The sequence below is a fragment of the Ranitomeya variabilis genome, chromosome 2, assembly GCF_051348905.1.
Source record: "Ranitomeya variabilis isolate aRanVar5 chromosome 2, aRanVar5.hap1, whole genome shotgun sequence".
In the NCBI taxonomy this organism is placed as follows: Eukaryota; Metazoa; Chordata; class Amphibia; order Anura; family Dendrobatidae; genus Ranitomeya; species Ranitomeya variabilis.
This window is the reverse complement of record NC_135233.1, coordinates 773,688,661-773,706,788: the sequence shown is the minus strand read 5'-3', so window position 1 is coordinate 773,706,788 and position 18,128 is coordinate 773,688,661. Positions and strand designations below refer to the sequence as shown.

General features: G+C 46.6%; 2 long non-coding RNA genes across 2 annotated transcripts; both read left to right on the top strand.

Moving 5' to 3' along the window:
• Window positions 1–4,523: 4,523 nt before the first annotated feature.
• LOC143809905 (uncharacterized) lies at window positions 4,524–17,629 on the top strand. The gene is made up of 3 exons (XR_013222521.1): window positions 4,524–4,620; window positions 15,901–15,951; window positions 17,496–17,629. It is a non-coding gene; the product is annotated as an uncharacterized LOC143809905 (long non-coding RNA).
• LOC143809904 (uncharacterized) lies at window positions 16,577–17,026 on the top strand. The gene is made up of 3 exons (XR_013222520.1): window positions 16,577–16,694; window positions 16,777–16,854; window positions 16,948–17,026. It is a non-coding gene; the product is annotated as an uncharacterized LOC143809904 (long non-coding RNA).
• Window positions 17,630–18,128: the final 499 nt, after the last annotated feature.

Sequence of the window (18,128 nt, the reverse complement as noted above, 5' to 3'; positions counted from 1 at the left end):
AATGTGTAAAATAAAGAATTAAAATAAAAAATATTGATATACTCACCTCTCCGGAGGCCCCTGCACATTACCGCTGTTAACCGGCAGCCTTCTTTGCTTAAAATGAGTGCGTTTAGGGCCTTCCATGACGTCACGGCTTCTGATTGGTCGCATGCCGCTCATGTGACCGCCACGCGACCAATCACAAGCCGCGACGTCATTCTTAGGTCCTAAATTCCTGAATTTCTACATGATGTCTGTTCCAATTGCACAACAGTAGGAGAAATTGATTCACAATCAGTGCTGCTTCATAACTGGACATGTTCATTTCACAGAAGTGTGATTGACTTGGAGTTACATTGTGTTGTTGTGTTACCATTATTTTTTGGAGCAGTGTATATGTGTGTTTGTTTGTTCGGATGTGTGTTTCCACTTATACACCTTTGTTCTATAAGTAGCACAATATTACAATTGCTTTATATAATTTTATGTTTCAGGCATACAATCGATCAAACAACTCCAACCTTATCAAACATCTCCAGTTGTGAGCTATTTTCAGCTGATTTTGCTTTTCACAGCATCAGCAGTTATTCCATGTTGAGTAAATTACTTATAAAGTAGCTACTACTGGATGAAACAAGTGATAGTGTCAAAGGTAACACAACTTTAAGCTTTCCCTCTTTTCCCTAATTAACTGATATGATGAAACAACAACAGCAGATGTCTATACCTCCTCTGGCTCTTAAGATAAAAACAGTTAAGACAGCCACAAGCTGCCTCTCATTTCCTGATAATTATTGAGGAATGTATAGTGAGAACATCTCCAGAATTACTGGAGGGCTGCCATGATTTTATTCAATTTGTTTATAACATCTTAGGGAATTTGATTCTTTGGAGGTAGTGTTGTTAGTAAAAATCCAACATGCAGATACTTTAATATGCATGCTCATATTTCAGCATTTCTAAATAAAAGTTTAAATAGAAATATAATTTGCATAATGTACAGTCAAGGCATTTTAGAAAAATGACCGGATGGTATATGTCATGATTAGAGTTGAGCGACTTTTACTTTTTTAGGATCGAGTCGGGTTTCGCGAAACCCAACTTTCTCAAAAGTCGGGTCCGGTGAAATCGGCCAATTATTGCGAAAAGTCGGGGACCGACTGAAACACGAAACCCAAAACCCAATGCAAGACAATGGGGAATCAAAGTGGGCAGAGAGTGGAGGACAGGAAAACACCTACAGTGCCCATTTTAATGCCAAAAACATCAATTCTTGTTACTTAAGCTTGTTAATCTTAATTTACCTTATAATAATAGTTAGGCATTGAAAATTGGGGGTCATTTGGCTAAAGTTGTGGGGGGGTAGGGCTGGCTCAAGTTTTTCGTGGGCCCAGGAAACGCGGACTACATCATGGTGGTGGAGCAGGGAGAGGTAAGTATTTAAACTTTTGCAGTGCTGTGATCCTGAGCAAGCAGGGGGGGCTCACTCGTTCGCATTGGCACTGGCACAGGGCCCCTCAAAGTACGGTGGTGTGTTTGATGGCGGGGGAGCCTCCCACCAGCAGAGACACTTTTGTGTACTATGAGGGGCCCTGTGCCAGTGACGTTGCCAACGAGTTTGCCCCCCCACCTGATGAAGGAACCTGCACTTTCATCTGCACCTTCCTCTTTGTCCCCGTGTAAGGTGGTATAGTATGCGGGAAGGGGAACCAGACTTTCAGCAGGGTCAGATACTGGCTGTGTAGAGTGCAAGGGGAATGTAGTGGTCTGGGTCAATGTACCAGCCTACTCATCTAGCAGTGGCTGGGCAATGGACAGGATGAGGAGGAAACACAGATATATGCCCAAATAACAAAGTAGGGTAAATGCAGTTCAAAATTGGTAACAGGACTAAACAGGCGGCATTGCTTTGTTCAGTGGAGGAAAACTGTAATGAGTGGCAGACACAGTTAGTAGGCCCAAATAATAAAGTGGACCAAATGCAGTTCAAAATTGGTAACAGGAGTAAACAGGCGGCACTGCTTTGTTCAGTGGAGGAGAACAACAAGCAGCGGCAGACACCGTTAGTAGGCCCAACCAAACAAGTAGGCCAAATGCAGTTTAATATTTGATATAGGCTGAAAATAGAAGCTCAGCTTTGTTCAGTGGAGGAGAAAAACAAGCAGAGGTAGACACCGTTAGTAGGCCCAACCAAACAAGTAGGCCAAATGCAGTTTAATATTTGATATAGGCTGAAAATTGAAGCTCAGCTTTGTTCAGTGGAGGAGAACAACAAGCAGTGGCAGACACCGTTAGTAGGCCCAACCAAACAAGTAGGTCAAATGCAGTTTGATATTTGATATAGGCTGAAAATTGAAGCTCAGCTTTGTTCAGTGGAGGAGAAAAGCAAGGAGCGGCAGACACCTTTAGTAGGCCCAACCAAACAAGTAGGCCAAATGCAGGTTAATATTTGATACAGGCTGAAAATTGAAGCTCAGATTTGTTCTAGTGGAGGCGAAAAGCAAGGCGCAGCAGACACTTTTAGTAGGCCCAACCAAACAAGTAGGCCAAATGCAGTTTAATATTTGATATAGGCTGAAAATTGAAGCTCAGCTTTGTTCAGTGGAGGAGAAAAGCAAGGCACGGCAGACACCTTTAGTAGGCCCAACCAAACAAGTAGGCCAAATGCTGTTTAATATTTGATATACTCGTATAATTTCAAGTTGCATATATCAGAAGTTTATTTGACTTGAGTCAGTAGACAAATGCTTGGCGAATTTAACGTTTCGGCCAGCCCGTGGCCTTGCTCACAAAAATCGCTGCAACAAGCAAGAAGACAAACAGAATATCAAAAACAAATAAGTACACATATACATATTTACATATTTACATGAATGAATACATGTCAAAGACACTGGCAGCCATGGTAGGACAAATATATATCAAGATAAAGAGCACAAACTGCATCCGGTAAGTGAAGTCCAGAAGGATAAGAAGTCACAGAGGTCAAAGAGAATGGTTTGAAAGAAATGTATGCATGTGATATGGAGCCAGACGAGGCAAGAGAACATACCCCAATGGAAATCTATTGTTTAAAGTAAGGATACCGTATGGCTGATGAGTCAGATAGGAGGACCCAAATGTGTAACCTGAAAGGAACAATGTACCATGAGGTTGCAATAAAAACAGTATATATACACAAATGTACACCTGGAATGTGCTAAGTGGGATATTACCCGTCGATCTCAAAAGAGAGGTGTTATATGGGAATGCTGTAGTTTGACTAGATTCCAGAGAGAAGACCCCATTGATTGTCACCTTTATTATAAGGGAGGGAGGGGGGGGGAAGGGGATGGTGCCCCTAGGTCAATATGTACTTAGTTATATAGGCCATAAGGGTGGACTATGTGCCAAAGACATACTACACACATACTAACCAAAATGATATGGTATAAACGCTTGCCCATGCACTACAGCTGTAATTCCAGCCGGAGGGGAAACAATTGCTGAAATAGAGGTTAGATATACATGAGAGTAATATATCGTCTGTGTATTGGGATTTGCTTTTCCATCCGTCCAGTAGAACATCAGATCTGCTATGGGGCAGTTGTCTGTCCCTAATGAATATATATGACAACACTTTATAACACAAAAGCTCTGATCTAAAACCTTCTCATTGTACACAATGGCCGAAACGTTAAATTCGCCAAGCATTTGTCTACTGACTCAAGTCAAATAAACTTCTGATATATGCAACTTGAAATTATACGAGTGCAGTGATTACTTTGACTCCATGACTTGTGGGATGTAGTGTCCCGTTCACTGGCACCGTGAACTGTACTGATTGAGTGCTAGCTTTCCAGATTCTCTACAAGTTATTAGTTTTTTAAGTTATAAGCACCAATCGAATCCATGTCAGCCGAGACATACGTATACGATGAATCTACAGGTTCTACCATTCTATCCAAGATAAAGACAAAAACTGACTTTCTCCATCTACCAAGCAAGGACGTGAAATCGAGAGATTGGGAGAAGGAGAGGAAGAAACTCATTGGCTACGACCTACATTGTGCAACATTGGGAGAATACCATCGACAAGCCAGAATACCTCGGGGTCTACGCTGTAATCTACGTCCAACATTATTTTCGGACAATGAAAAATATTGTGCCACATTTCAAAAAATTTTAAATAAGTGCTCCTTTCACATAATACTACTGACTATTGAATACCTACAAGAGGCCATAAAAAACACCGAAGAGAAAATAGAGAGCATAGAAACTCAACTAACAACTACCTTGAGCACCACAGAACTTTCTACACTTAAAAACAAAGTAGACTCCAGCCTCGCCACCTACCAACAAACCCTAGAGGAGAGGAAACGCACAAAATTTCAAAGGGACACCGAGGACTACCTATCTATTAAAGTGTATCGATGGGAGGATACAGTTCCCCGACGAACAAGATCAAGGTTACGACGCACACCAGGAGGGAATTACCCCTCAGGGGGCTCCTCGCCAGCCGGGGGCTCCTCTGCAGGATCCGGCAGCGAGACTGGTGGGGCTCAAACAGCAGGACCGCGTTTTTTAGGACAAACCGGGCGCCCACAAGGAGGGGAAAGAAGAAGAAACGGGGATCGCCACATGACGTTGAGATCACAGGTAGGAGTCCAAACTCTGTAGTAAATATCTCTGACTACACCCTTTCTCCTCTAGAACTCAAGGTCTTGAATATGGGTCTATCCTTTTGTCCAACCCCCAAATGGGACTCATTCCAACTAGAGAGGGACCTTCAATGTTTCTATAGAAACATAAGACTCAAGGTACACTTTGAGGAGACCCCCAATCCAGTAGTTAATAGACTAGGCACTACACCTAGTCAGAGAGAGGATGCCAAAATCACTATAGGATCATTAGGCTTAAGAAATCCTAGTACTTTTGTCCCACCCAAGTCAAACCATGCAGTGGAAACATTCATTGATCTCCTAGATAGGGATATCAAGGGTACCATACATGAACAACCATGTCCGCCACAATCTCAATCCCTTAGAAAAACAAGCACTTGATTCATTGAGTGAAAACAGGAACATTGTGATTAAACCGGCGGACAAGGGGGGAACCATCGTTGTTATGAACAGGCATCACTATGTCACTGAGGTTAGGAGACAGTTATCCGACCAAGACACCTACAAGAAGCTGCAGGGGGATCCCACATATTCCGTACAACGGAAAATTAATACTGTGATTAACAAACACATGGGTCTAGGAACCATTGACACCAAAACAAAGACTTTCCTCATTAACCATCACCCAGTAACTCCAGTATTATACATCCTCCGGAAAATCCACAAAAACCTCCAGAATCCTCCCGGCCGTCCCATTGTAGCATCAACTGACTCAATCCTCAACCCTCTTTCCAAATTTCTAGAGAAATTACTTACACCTTACACCCGGTTGACAAAATCATTTGTGTTGGACACCAGTGATTTTCTGTCCAAAATTCGTAACATCTCCAATATCCCACCTGGCAGTCTTTTGTGCACATTGGATGTAAATAGTCTCTATACCTCCATCGTACACGATAGGGGTATCGCAGCTGTCTCGCTTACTGTCACGATATGGTATGAAATATCATATAAGTTTAGTTCTGTTGCTAGCATGCTGTGGGTTAAAAACCCCCCTTCCCTTTCACTCAGCCAAGAGCTGTCTTGTCAATGTACATGGGGAAGAGAGTTTTATTGACAAAAGGTATTTACGACCAGTATTTCCTGTGGGGGAAAGTGCCCAGCTTTTACTAAATTAGAACCTTCCAGAATATGAAAGTCTTTTGTTCTGTTTTTGGAAGATATTAGGCAAATCGTTTAAGTTAAGACCACGAAAACATATATTTGTAATCACACTCGGAGGATCTACCCATCCCTCGAAACACAGGTTTCTAGCTCCATCTGGTACAGAGGTAGGGATTTCTCTGTCAGTGTGCGTGACAGGTGGGACATGTTTGGTCTCACTGGAATGCCGGCGATGATACGAGATGAATGAGGGGTATAGTGCGATTATGATAGGTTCAGCAGCGGAATTACAAGTCTTAGAAAGATTTAGCTTATACTTAGTCAGAATGTAGAGAGAGGAGGGTCTGGGATAGCCAGCCTTTTTGGTGATGTCACCGACCTAAGCTATAACTGTTTTGGCCGGACTCCAGCAGGGAGTCTGTTGCTGGAAGAACATGTGGGTCTGACCTGAAGAGCTGTACCTCATGCATTGGGATTTTTGGGAGCCCCTCCCCCTAGCATGGTGTTTGCCTGAACTGATATGAACTAAGAACATGTGAGTTATCTTTTCTTCCTTTAATCCTTTTATTTTCATAATTACCTTGTACATATTTGCAATTGTCTCATTTGTAACATCTTTGTAAAATATTTTATAAACACTGCCTAAAAATCATTTATGGGGTATAATATTTAATACTAGTTCGTTCTTCCTGCCCTAAACCGTACCCTGTCTCTGAAGGGAATTACGCTACTGTTTTGGGGTTAGCTCCAGACCCGTTCAATTGGAGCTGGTGGCAGCGACCGTGTACCGGCTTTTGGGGGTCACTGTAGCGACTGCGGCTTGATAATTTTTGTTCCTGCCTGAGTGGGAGTAGTTATCGCGTCGCTGCAGGGCACCCAATAGCCAGTACATAGCAGGCAGCGTTTCTGGCGACTAATCACCCTAGGTGCAGTACCTAATCTGACCTGACAGTAAGGGGGGCGCCAGAGAGCTGCAAGGTTTAAGTGGAACTGTAAGCGGGATATACACAAATCCCTGCAGTTCATGGTATACTGAAGAGCAGTGGGATACCTAAAATAAGCCCCTGCTGTAAACAAGAGGTCAATAGCCTCGTGTGTGTTTTTTTTCATCACATTGTGGCAGTGGAGGGATAACTAGGATAAGCCCCCTGCACATGTGATAGCCGTCTGTTGGTCTAAAGTCACCCCAATCCGTGACATATTGTGGGCAGCGGCTAAGGGATCTTGACAGTCACGGTGTGAATCGTGACATATTGGTGGCAAGGCGGTGGGATATTAGAGCATTAGTGATTTGGTTTGAGCAATCATTCCTCTCACTAAAAACTTGCAGAAAGTTCTTGCGAGAACTCTGCGCAAATAAGTTTGGAGAACGAACTCAGTGTTTATTAGTTGTGAGACAATTGTGTACTGGTAATTATCCCTTCCCTTTCTCTTCGTTTTTCTATTCTATCTTTTATTTGGCAACCAGGGCTGCGAAAGGAGAAGCCTGGTACACCCAGCAGAAGAAAGACACTCTTGCTGGGATATGCATGTACCATGGCCTGAACCCCAGAACAAGACCAAGACTCAAATGGTCGCTGAACTGGTGCAATGGGAAGCCGCTCTAGACCACTCACAGAGCCCAGAAGCCGCAGATGCCAGCACCAGCGAGCATGGTGCTGCAGCAGAGGTCCAACCACTGAATGCTGGCCCTGTTAGCAATCCGGGCGAATTGGACCCCCACCTGCAGGCGGCCTTGAAAGAATTCCCCACTGACGACCATGGGGGACGTCGGCAGCTGATTCAGCAATACCGGCAGGAGGCCGAGGCCCGAGCTGAGCGAGAGGCAGAGAGAGCCGAGCGAGAGGCCCAGGCCCAGCGAGCCGAGCGAGAGGCCCAAGCGCAGCGGGAGTACCAGCTGCAGATGGCCCAACTGCAAATGCAGGGGTCGTCCCAGTCCAGTCGTGAGCCCAGCAGCGCTCAGATACCGAAGCCCCGGCCTGACCACTTTCCTGTTATGGAAAAGGATGGGGACTTGGACACTTTTCTGCGGGCCTTTGAGAAAGCCTGCAGACAGTACCAGCTGCCTACACAAGAATGGGCACGGTACCTGACACCAGGGCTGAGAGGAAAAGCTCTGGAGGCGTTTGCTGCCCTCCCTCAAGAACAAGATGGTGACTATGAGGCCATCAAGCAGGCTCTGATAGCCAAGTACCAGCTTACACCCGAGGTGTACCGTAAAAAGTTTTGGACCCTCCAACGTGGCCCACACGACAGTTACAGTGATGTGGTGCATGGACTGGGGACCCACTTTGACCAGTGGACCCAAGGACTGTCAGTGACCACCTTTGCACAGCTGCGAGATCTGATGATCAAAGACCAGTTCTTCCGTCTTTGCCCAACTGAGGTGCGACAGTTCGTGATGGACAGAGAACCCAAAGACGTGACGAAAGCAGCGCAGATTGCCGATGCCTATGAGGCCAACCGTAGATCGGAAGTGCGGAAGCCAGTCACCTCCAGCTGGAGAGGGGGTAAGCCTGCAACCAACGCCAGTACCCCTGCCAGCCAACACACCAGAGGTCCTGTCCCCGTGGCCAACAGCACCAGACCTACCACCGAACTTCGCCAGTGTTACCACTGCAGGCAGACTGGACACCTCAGTCACCGATGTCCAGCCAAGCAGAAGAACCCCTCATCCCAGGCCCCAGGGCCTAATGCAGCAGTTCTTTTGGTGGGTGGTGTGGCTGGGAGGGGGTGTGATAACGTACAGCATGTCCTTGTGGGAGGTCGTGTTGCTACAGGCCTCAAGGACACCGGGGCTGAACGAACCCTCATCCGACCCGAACTGGCGGCCCCTGAAGAAATCATTCCGGGGAAAACCCTAACTGTCACTGGGATTGGGGGCATCAGCTGTCCCTTACCGATGGCCCGGGTTTTTATTGATTGTGGTGCCGGGAGTGGGGTGAAGGAAGTGGGGCTGTCTGATAATTTGCCCACTGATGTTTTGTTGGGGACTGATTTGGGGAGGTTGGTTGCATACTTCGTGGATGACCCTCCTCCCCAATCTACTAATGAGGGTAAAGTTAACCCTGGTGATGATGATGATGATGATGGGAAATCGCATGTGTTACCTGACCATGCTTTATCTTGTAATGATGCATCTGTTAACCATTTTTTCCCTAGGATTGATGGTGGAAATGTTGTACCTGTGCCAACTGTATCTGATAATGATGTTTCTGTGAAAGTTGATGTGTCCATAGGTACAGGAGTGCTCAGCCACGTCGCTCTGCGGAGTGAGACGGCTGAGGAACCCCTAGCAGGGGCAAGTGTCGGTGCTACAGGAAATGGGGAGATACATGGGAACCGTGAGGAAGGTGATGCCATGCAATTGACCAGTGCCACCGAGGAAGGTAACTGGCCCATAAGTAGCAATGCTCCTGAGGTAATGGGGGTGGATGGGGAGGTAGAGCCCATAGCAGTGTCGGCTGATGGGTCTGTAGAAACCCCCGGGGAGACAGCCTACGTAGCTGCTGTCACCCGCAGTCAGAGTGCCCGGAACGCAGATAACTGTCTGCCTCCCGGACCCTCTTCAGTCATCAGTATGACTGAACCAGAGGTGGACCCAGAACAGGTCCCAGAGGGCTCCCGTGGGGAAGGGACCCTGACGTCGCTTCTGGCTTCCCCTAGCCAGGAGTTTCAGGCCGCTCTGCACACAGATGCGAGCCTAGAGAGTTTGAGACAACTCGCCGGGACGTCATTCTCCGAGACTGATAAGGAGAAGGTGTTCTGGGAAGGAGGAAGGTTGTACCGGGAGACAGTACCCGGAGAATCACAAAAGGAGTGGTTGAGGGAAAGACAGCTGGTCGTCCCACAGCAATTCCGGGGTGAGTTGTTGCGGATTGCCCATGAGATCCCGCTAGCTGGACACTTGGGGATCAGCAAAACTAAGGCCCGGCTGTCTCAACACTTCTATTGGCCTAAGATGGGGACAGATGTGTCAAACTACTGCCGCTCCTGTGTCACCTGTCAAAGAGTGGGGAAGGCGGGGCCTGCTCTTAAGGCTCCCCTGATCCCTTTGCCAGTGATAGAGGAGCCTTTCCAGAGGATTGCGGTGGACATTGTGGGCCCGCTGGCCGTCCCCAGCAGCTCTGGAAAGCAATATATTCTTACTGTGGTAGACTACGCTACCCGGTACCCAGAGGCAGTAGCTCTGTCGTCAACTAGGGCAGATAAGGTGGCGGATGCCCTGTTGGCCATCTTTTCACGGGTAGGATTTCCCAGGGAAATGCTTACTGATCGAGGGACCCAATTTATGTCTCACCTAATGGAGGCTCTCTGTAAGAAAATGCAGGTGAAGCACCTGGTATCGAGTGCGTATCACCCACAGACCAATGGCTTGTGTGAACGCTTCAATGGTACCCTCAAACAGATGCTATGCATGCTGGTTGAGACACAAGGGCGCGACTGGGAGCGGTACCTCCCACACCTGCTATTTGCTTACCGAGAGGTTCCGCAGGCCTTGACGGGGTTCTCCCCCTTCGAGCTCCTGTACGGCAGGCGAGTCCGGGGACCCCTTGGGTTGGTAAGAGAATCCTGGGAAGAGGAGCCGAACCCTTCTGAAGTGTCCATAGTGGAGTATGTCATGCGCTTCCGTGACAAGATGCAGACCTTGACGCAGTTGGTGCATGACAACATGACGCAGGCTCAGGCTGATCAGAAGCACTGGTACGACCAGAACGCCCGGGAGCGGACCTACCACGTGGGTCAAAAGGTGTGGGTGCTGGTTCCAGTACCAACGGATAAGCTTCAGGCAGCCTGGGAGGGCCCGTACGTCATCCACCAACAGCTCAACCCGGTCACCTACGTGGTCACGCTTGACCACACTCGGGGTAGGTGAAAGGCCTTTCACGTCAACATGATGAAGGCTCATCACGAACGTGAACCTTTCGTCCTACCGGTCTGCAGCGCACCCGAAGAAGGGGAGGAAGACACCCTCCTGGACATGCTGGCCCAAGCCAAGGCCCGTGGGTCCATTGAGGATGTGGAGGTAAGCGCCTCGCTAGATGAACCACAGCGGTTGCAGTTGCAAACCACACTGGAACCCTTCCGGGTCGTGTTCTCCAACCGGCCTGGAAGGACTGAGTTAGCCGTCCACGAGGTGGACACCGGGAATCACGCCCCACTATGGCGAACACCCTATCGAATCTCTGACCAGGTGCAGCAGATTATGCGCCAGGAGATCGATGAGATGTTACAGCTGGGAGTGATTCGACGGTCAAAGAGCGCGTGGGCCTCACCTGTAGTTCTCGTGCCAAAGAAGGACCGGACCACCCGGTTCTGCGTGGACTACAGGGGGCTCAACGCCATTACAGCCTCTGACGTGCACCCAATGCCGCGCATCAAGGAGCTGCTTGAGAAGTTAGCTGGCGGAAAATACCTGACAATAATGGATCTGAGTCGCGGATACTGGCAGATTCCCCTGAGCCCCGAGGCGCAGGAGAAGTCCGCCTTTATCACACCCTTTGGACTGTACGAGTCCACGGTCATGCCCTTCGGCATGAAGAATGCCCCTGCCACTTTCCAGCGGATGGTCAATCTCCTGCTTCAGGGACTGGAGAAGTATGCTGTGGCGTACTTAGATGACATTGCCATCTTCAGTCCCTCCTGCAGCATCTCGAGGAGGTGCTCGGGCGAATTCACCGAGCAGGACTGACTATCAAGCCGGGAAAGTGCCAGATGGGCATGAGGGAGGTTCACTACCTGGGGCACCGGGTAGGTGGAAACACCCTAAAGCCAGAGCCTGACAAAGTGGGCGTGATCGTGAACTGGCCCACTCCCAGGAACAAGAAACAGGTGATGTCCTTCCTGGGCACTGCAGGGTACTATAGGCGCTTCGTGCAGCACTATAGTAGCCTGGCAAAACCTTTGATGGACCTCACCAGGAAGAAGCTACCCCACATCGTCAACTGGACAGATGGCTGTGAGGGGGCCTTCCAGGCGTTGAAGACAGCACTGTGCAACGCCCCTGTGTTGAAAGCAGTCGACAGCAGTCGACCGTTCTTGGTACAGACCGACACCAGCGAGTTTGGCCTTGGTGCTGTGCTCAGCCAGGTTGACTCGGAGGACCAAGAGCACCCCGTGTTGTACCTGAGCCGGAAACTTTTGCCGAGGGAAGTGGCCTACTCCACCATTGAGAAGGAGTGCCTGGCCATAGTCTGGGCCCTGCAGCGCTTGCAGCCCTACTTGTACGGTCGCACCTTCATGGTGGTGACCGACCACAACCCTCTGCACTGGCTAAGCACCATGTGTGGAACCAACGGCAGGTTGCTACACTGGAGCCTTGCCCTTCAGCAATTTGACTTCACCATTAAACACAAAGCGGGCAAAGAGCATGGGAATGCAGATGGACTCTCCCGCCAGGGTGAACCCACGGAGGTGCGCATGGAGGCATACCGAGAGGTTCTGCCACCGTAGCGCACGCTAAAAGGGGGAGGTGTCACGATATGGTATGAAATATCATATAAGTTTAGTTCTGTTGCTAGCATGCTGTGGGTTAAAAACCCCCCTTCCCTTTCACTCAGCCAAGAGCTGCCTTGTCAATGTACATGGGGAAGAGAGTTTTATTGACGAAAGGTATTTACGACCAGTATTTCCTGTGGGGGAAAGTGCCCAGCTTTTACTAGACTAGAACCTTCCAGAATATGAAAGTCTTTTGTTCTGTTTTTGGAAGATATTAGGCAAATCGTTTAAGTTAAGACCACGAAAACATATATTTGTAATCACACTCGGAGGATCTACCCATCCCTCGAAACACAGGTTTCTAGCTCCATCTGGTACAGAGGTAGGGATTTCTCTGTCAGTGTGCGTGACAGGTGGGACATGTTTGGTCTCACTGGAATGCCGGCGATGATACGAGATGAATGAGGGGTATAGTGCGATTATGATAGGTTCAGCAGCAGAATTACAAGTCTTAGAAAGATTTAGCTTATACTTAGTCAGAATGTAGAGAGAGGAGGGTCTGGGATAGCCAGCCTTTTTGGTGATGTCACCGACCTAAGCTATAACTGTTTTGGCCGGACTCCAGCAGGGAGTCTGTTGCTGGAAGAACATGTGGGTCTGACCTGAAGAGCTGTACCTCATGCATTGGGATTTTTGGGAGCCCCTCCCCCTAGCATGGTGTTTGCCTGAACTGATATGAACTAAGAACATGTGAGTTATCTTTTCTTTCTTTAATCCTTTTATTTTCATAATTACCTTGTACATATTTGCAATTGTCTCATTTGTAACATCTTTGTAAAATATTTTATAAACACTGCCTAAAAATCATTTATGGGGTATAATATTTAATACTAGTTCGTTCTTCCTGCCCTAAACCGTACCCTGTCTCTGAAGGGAATTACGCTACTGTTTTGGGGTTAGCTCCAGACCCGTTCAATTGGAGCTGGTGGCAGCGACCGTGTGCCGGCTTTTGGGGGTCACTGTAGCGACTGCGGCTTGATAATTATTGTTCCTGCCTGAGTGGGAGTAGTTATCGCGTCGCTGCAGGGCACCCAATAGCCAGTACATAGCAGGCAGCATTTCTGGCGACTAATCACCCTAGGTGCAGTACCTAATCTGACCTGACAGTAAGGGGGCGCCAGAGAGCTGCAAGGTTTAAGTGGAACTGTAAGCGGGATATACACAAATCCCTGCAGTTCATGGTATACTGAAGAGCAGTGGGATACCTAAAATAAGCCCCTGCTGTAAACAAGAGGTCAATAGCCTCGTGTGTGTTTTTTTTCATCACATTGTGGCAGTGGAGGGATAACTAGGATAAACCCCCTGCACATGTGATAGCCGTCTGTTGGTCTAAAGTCACCCCAATCCGTGACATATTGTGGGCAGCGGCTAAGGGATCTTGACAGTCACGGTGTGAATCGTGACACTTACCTTACAGGAAGCAGAAATTGATATCAATACCCATGACCTTTGCATAGACCTCTTGAATTTGGTACTTAGGGAGAACTTCTTCCTGTTCGAGGATGACTTCTTTGTACAGACCTGTGGTACCGCCATGGGGTCCAATGTGGCCCCGGCGTATGCAAATCTGTATATGGACAGATTCGAGAGGGAGCATGTATACTCAAACCCCATTTTTCAGCAACACGCACTGACCTGGTACAGATATATCGATTATATATTCTGTACCTGGAGAGGTGACTATACCAGCCTTCAAGAGTTCCACAATCAGATCAATACCACCAGACCAGAACTTACTTTCACACTCTCATACCACGATAGTGTAGTCACCTTCTTGGACACTAAAGTCCTCAAAGACTCTCTGGGTAATTTGAGTACAGATATCAATTCAAAACCGACTGACTGTAACAGCCTTCTACTCTACAACAGCTGCCATCCTAAATCCACTAAGGACAGCCTTCCAAGGTCTCAATTTAAGAGAGTATCCAGAATTGTCTCAAACCCCGAAGTAAAAGTAACCAGGTTGCAAGAGATGTCAGACAAGTTCAAGGCCCATAACTATCCCGCTGACGTCCTCAATACGGAGACCACTAGAGCTCTGGAGGAAGTAGAAAATAAGGCAATAGACTCCCAAAAAAAACCGAGACTTCCATTTGTACATGGACACCACCCTACAATGCGTAAAATACACAATTTAATCCGGGCACATTGGCCACTCTTGAATAGAGCCTATCCAACCATTCCCGTGTTTAGGGAGCCCCCTCTGATGTGTACCAGGAGGCCCAGGAATATACGTGACAGGGTCGTTAGAGCTGACCTAGGCACACAAAAAACACTAATGAACAGAACACTCTCAGGACACAAACGCACTGGAGCCTTTCCATGCTTGGGCTGCATGAGTTGCTCAAATGTGATCAAGGGCAGTGAAGTGGTACACCCACGGACTGGTAAGTCATACAAAATAAAAGACCACTATACCTGCGAAACCAAATTCGTAGTCTACATTATAAAATGCCCTTGTGGGCTATTGTATGTAGGGGAGACCACTCAGACAATAAGGGATCGCATATCTAGCCATAAGTCCACAATTCGGTGTGGCAAACTATGGCTCCCCCTCCCCCTTCACTTCAAAGAAGCCAACCACAGTGTAGCACAACTGAGGTTTCAGGTTGTGGAAAAAGTTGCGCGTCCGAGGCGAGGAGGTAACCATGTGAAACTATTAAAGCAACGTGAGACGTTCTGGATATACACTCTCGATACCCTACATCCACGTGGCTTGAACCGTGAGATAGACTGGCTAACCTAATTTTACCTCCCATGTAGACTTTATGTCCTCCCAGGCTAATGACATTTTATCTTAACATATATAAATGCCCAGAGTATGAAGAAAAGGACACAAAACTCAGACTAGTATATGTCAGCAAAAAATAGGTCTACAGACCACAATAGAGTATAATCCATATTTATTTTATTAAAGAGAAAATACAAAAAATATAGAATAAAAAGAGAACCACAGGAAGCCAATAAATGGGACACAACAGGCCCAACACTCCAGGAAGATGAAAGTACTAAAAATATAAGTATCAAATCAATGCCATGTGAAGTGTATAAAGGCAGGCTAGACACAAAGTCTGTGCAACTGCTTAATAGTAGTAAGGCACTTCACTAAACCACATAGTAAATGAATAAGGTGCACGGTGCATAGGAGGCCAAATAAGACCATAAACTTAGAATAAATAGTTTTCAATAGATGCGTGACGCCTCCTGAAGAAGTCTCGACGAAACGTGCGTTGGGGCGGCGGGGACCAACCGGCCGTCTGCACCCAGGTTTATTATGTAAGTACATCATGCCTGCATCTATTGAAAACTATTTATTCTAAGTTTATGGTCTTATTTGGCCTCCTATGCACCGTGCTCCTTATTCATTTACTATGTGGTTTAGTGAAGTGCCTTACTACTATTAAGCAGTTGCACAGACTTTGTGTCTAGCCTGCCTTTATACACTTCACATGGCATTGATTTGATACTTATATTTTTAGTACTTTCATCTTCCTGGAGTGTTGGGCCTGTTGTGTCCCATTTATTGGCTTCCTGTGGTTCTCTTTTTATTCTATATTTTTTGTATTTTCTCTTTAATAAAATAAATATGGATTATACTCTATTGTGGTCTGTAGACCTTTTTTTTGCTGATAATGACATTTTATCTTCCATATAGACCTAATGTCCTCCTGCACAAACAACGTCTACAACATGTTCTTCCAAGCCGGTTAAGATGCATACCCCATTAGTTCCTACATAAGTTTCACTTTTTAAGGTTCTATAGCATTCTCTATAGTGTCTCCTTTTTTTCAATAAATATGGTTCATTTTTTTAGTTCAGTTTTATTTCCCCCGGTTTTACATTTTTTGCATACTCCATTTTTTATTTTTATAATTTTCCCCAAATTTTTTTTCATTCATTTGCTTTATTCTTCCTTATACTTTATTTTCATTTATTTCCTTTTTTCCATTATTTAATTTCTTTTGTTTATTAGTTTGGACTCCTACCAACAGTATACCTATGTAACTTAACATGACTGTATATATCATCTGTGTTTTGGGATTTGCTTTCCATCCGTCCAGTAGAACATCATATCTGCTATGGGGCAGTTGTCTGTCCCTAATGAATATATATGACAACGCTTTATAACACAAAAGCTCTGATCTAAAACCTTCTCATTGTACACAATGGCCAGGGATAGTTGGGCTCCTCCCCCACATTAACATATCACCAGCCACACAGCATGGTAGCACTGTGACTCACACACATTACAATAGCATCGGCCCAGTAGCTTCTGCGCAGGTGCCAGCTTCCCCCTGCATATCCGGTCACATGACCGGCCGGAGAGCCACATAATCCCTGCACACAGCACCAGGATCAGCCTACCCACCGCCTTGACACAGGTCTGTGTCGGCACTCTCCACTTGGCCACCAACGCTTGCTCTGCATACAGGAACGAGGAGAACAGATGTGAGACCCCAGCACTACCTACAGATAAGTGAACCAGTACCCCACTTGGGATTCTTTAGCACTGTTATCCTCTTGCCCACAGTGACTTCATCTGGGACATACCAAACCATACAGGGATTACACCACCTAACCTGTGCCCCTGATTCCGTATGTGAGACAGGTATTTCAAAGGGCCTCATGGGACCGCATGTTTGTATCCATTAACTAACTCCTTGCCCTGGGTCTCAGCCATCTATTATCCTCTTGTCCACAGCACTATCTTCCCCGGCTTTTCCTGGGATAGTTCAGAAGGCACATGATCTACACAGCCTGATCTGTACTCCTGAGTGTATACATACGACAGGTACCCTATAAGCCTTCTTTATGTGTCCACAATCTGGTAACCCATGAATTTCCCCCCCTCTCCCCCTATTACTCTCATGTATATCTAACCTCTATTTCCGGAATTGTTTCCCCTCCGGCTGGAGTTACAGCTGTAGTGCATGGGCAAGCGTTTATACCATATCATTTTGGTTAGTATGTGTGTAGTATGTCTTTGGCACATAGTCCACCCTTATGGCCTATATAACTAAGTACATATTGACCTAGGGGCACCATCCCCTTCCCCCCCCTCCCTCCCTGATAATAAAGGTGACAATCAATGGGGTCTTCTCTCTGGAATCTAGTCAAACTACAGCATTCCCATATAACACCTCTCTTTTGAGATCGACGGGTAATATCCCACTTAGCACATTCCAGGTGTACATTTGTGTGTATATATACTGTTTTTACTGCAACCTCATGGTACATTGTTCCTTTCAGGTTACACATTTGGGTCCTCCTATCTGACTCATCAGCCATACGGTATCCTTACTTTAAACAATAGATTTCCATTGGGGTATGTTCTCTTGCCTCGTCTGGCTCCATATCACATGCATACATTTCTTTCAAACCATTCTCTTTGACCTCTGTGACTTCTTATCCTTCTGGACTTCACTTACCGGATGCAGTTTGTGCTCTTTATCTTGATATATATTTGTCCTACCATGGCTGCCAGTGTCTTTGACATGTATTCATTCATGTAAATATGTAAATATGTATATGTGTACTTATTTGTTTTTGATATTCTGTTTGTCTTCTTGCTTGTTGCAGCGATTTTTGTGAGCAAGGCCACGGGCTGGCCGAAACATTAAATTCGCCAAGCATTTGTCTACTGACTCAAGTCAAATAAACTTCTGATATATGTAACTTGAAATTATACGAGTGCAGTGATTACTTTGACTCCATGACTTGTGGGATGTAGTGTCCCATTCACTGGCACCGTGAACTGTACTGATTGAGTGCTAGCTTTCCAGATTCTCTACATAATATTTGATATAGGCTGAAAATTGAAGCTCAGCTTTGATCAGTGGAGGAGAAAAGCAGGGAGCGGCAGACACCTTTAGTAGGCCCAAC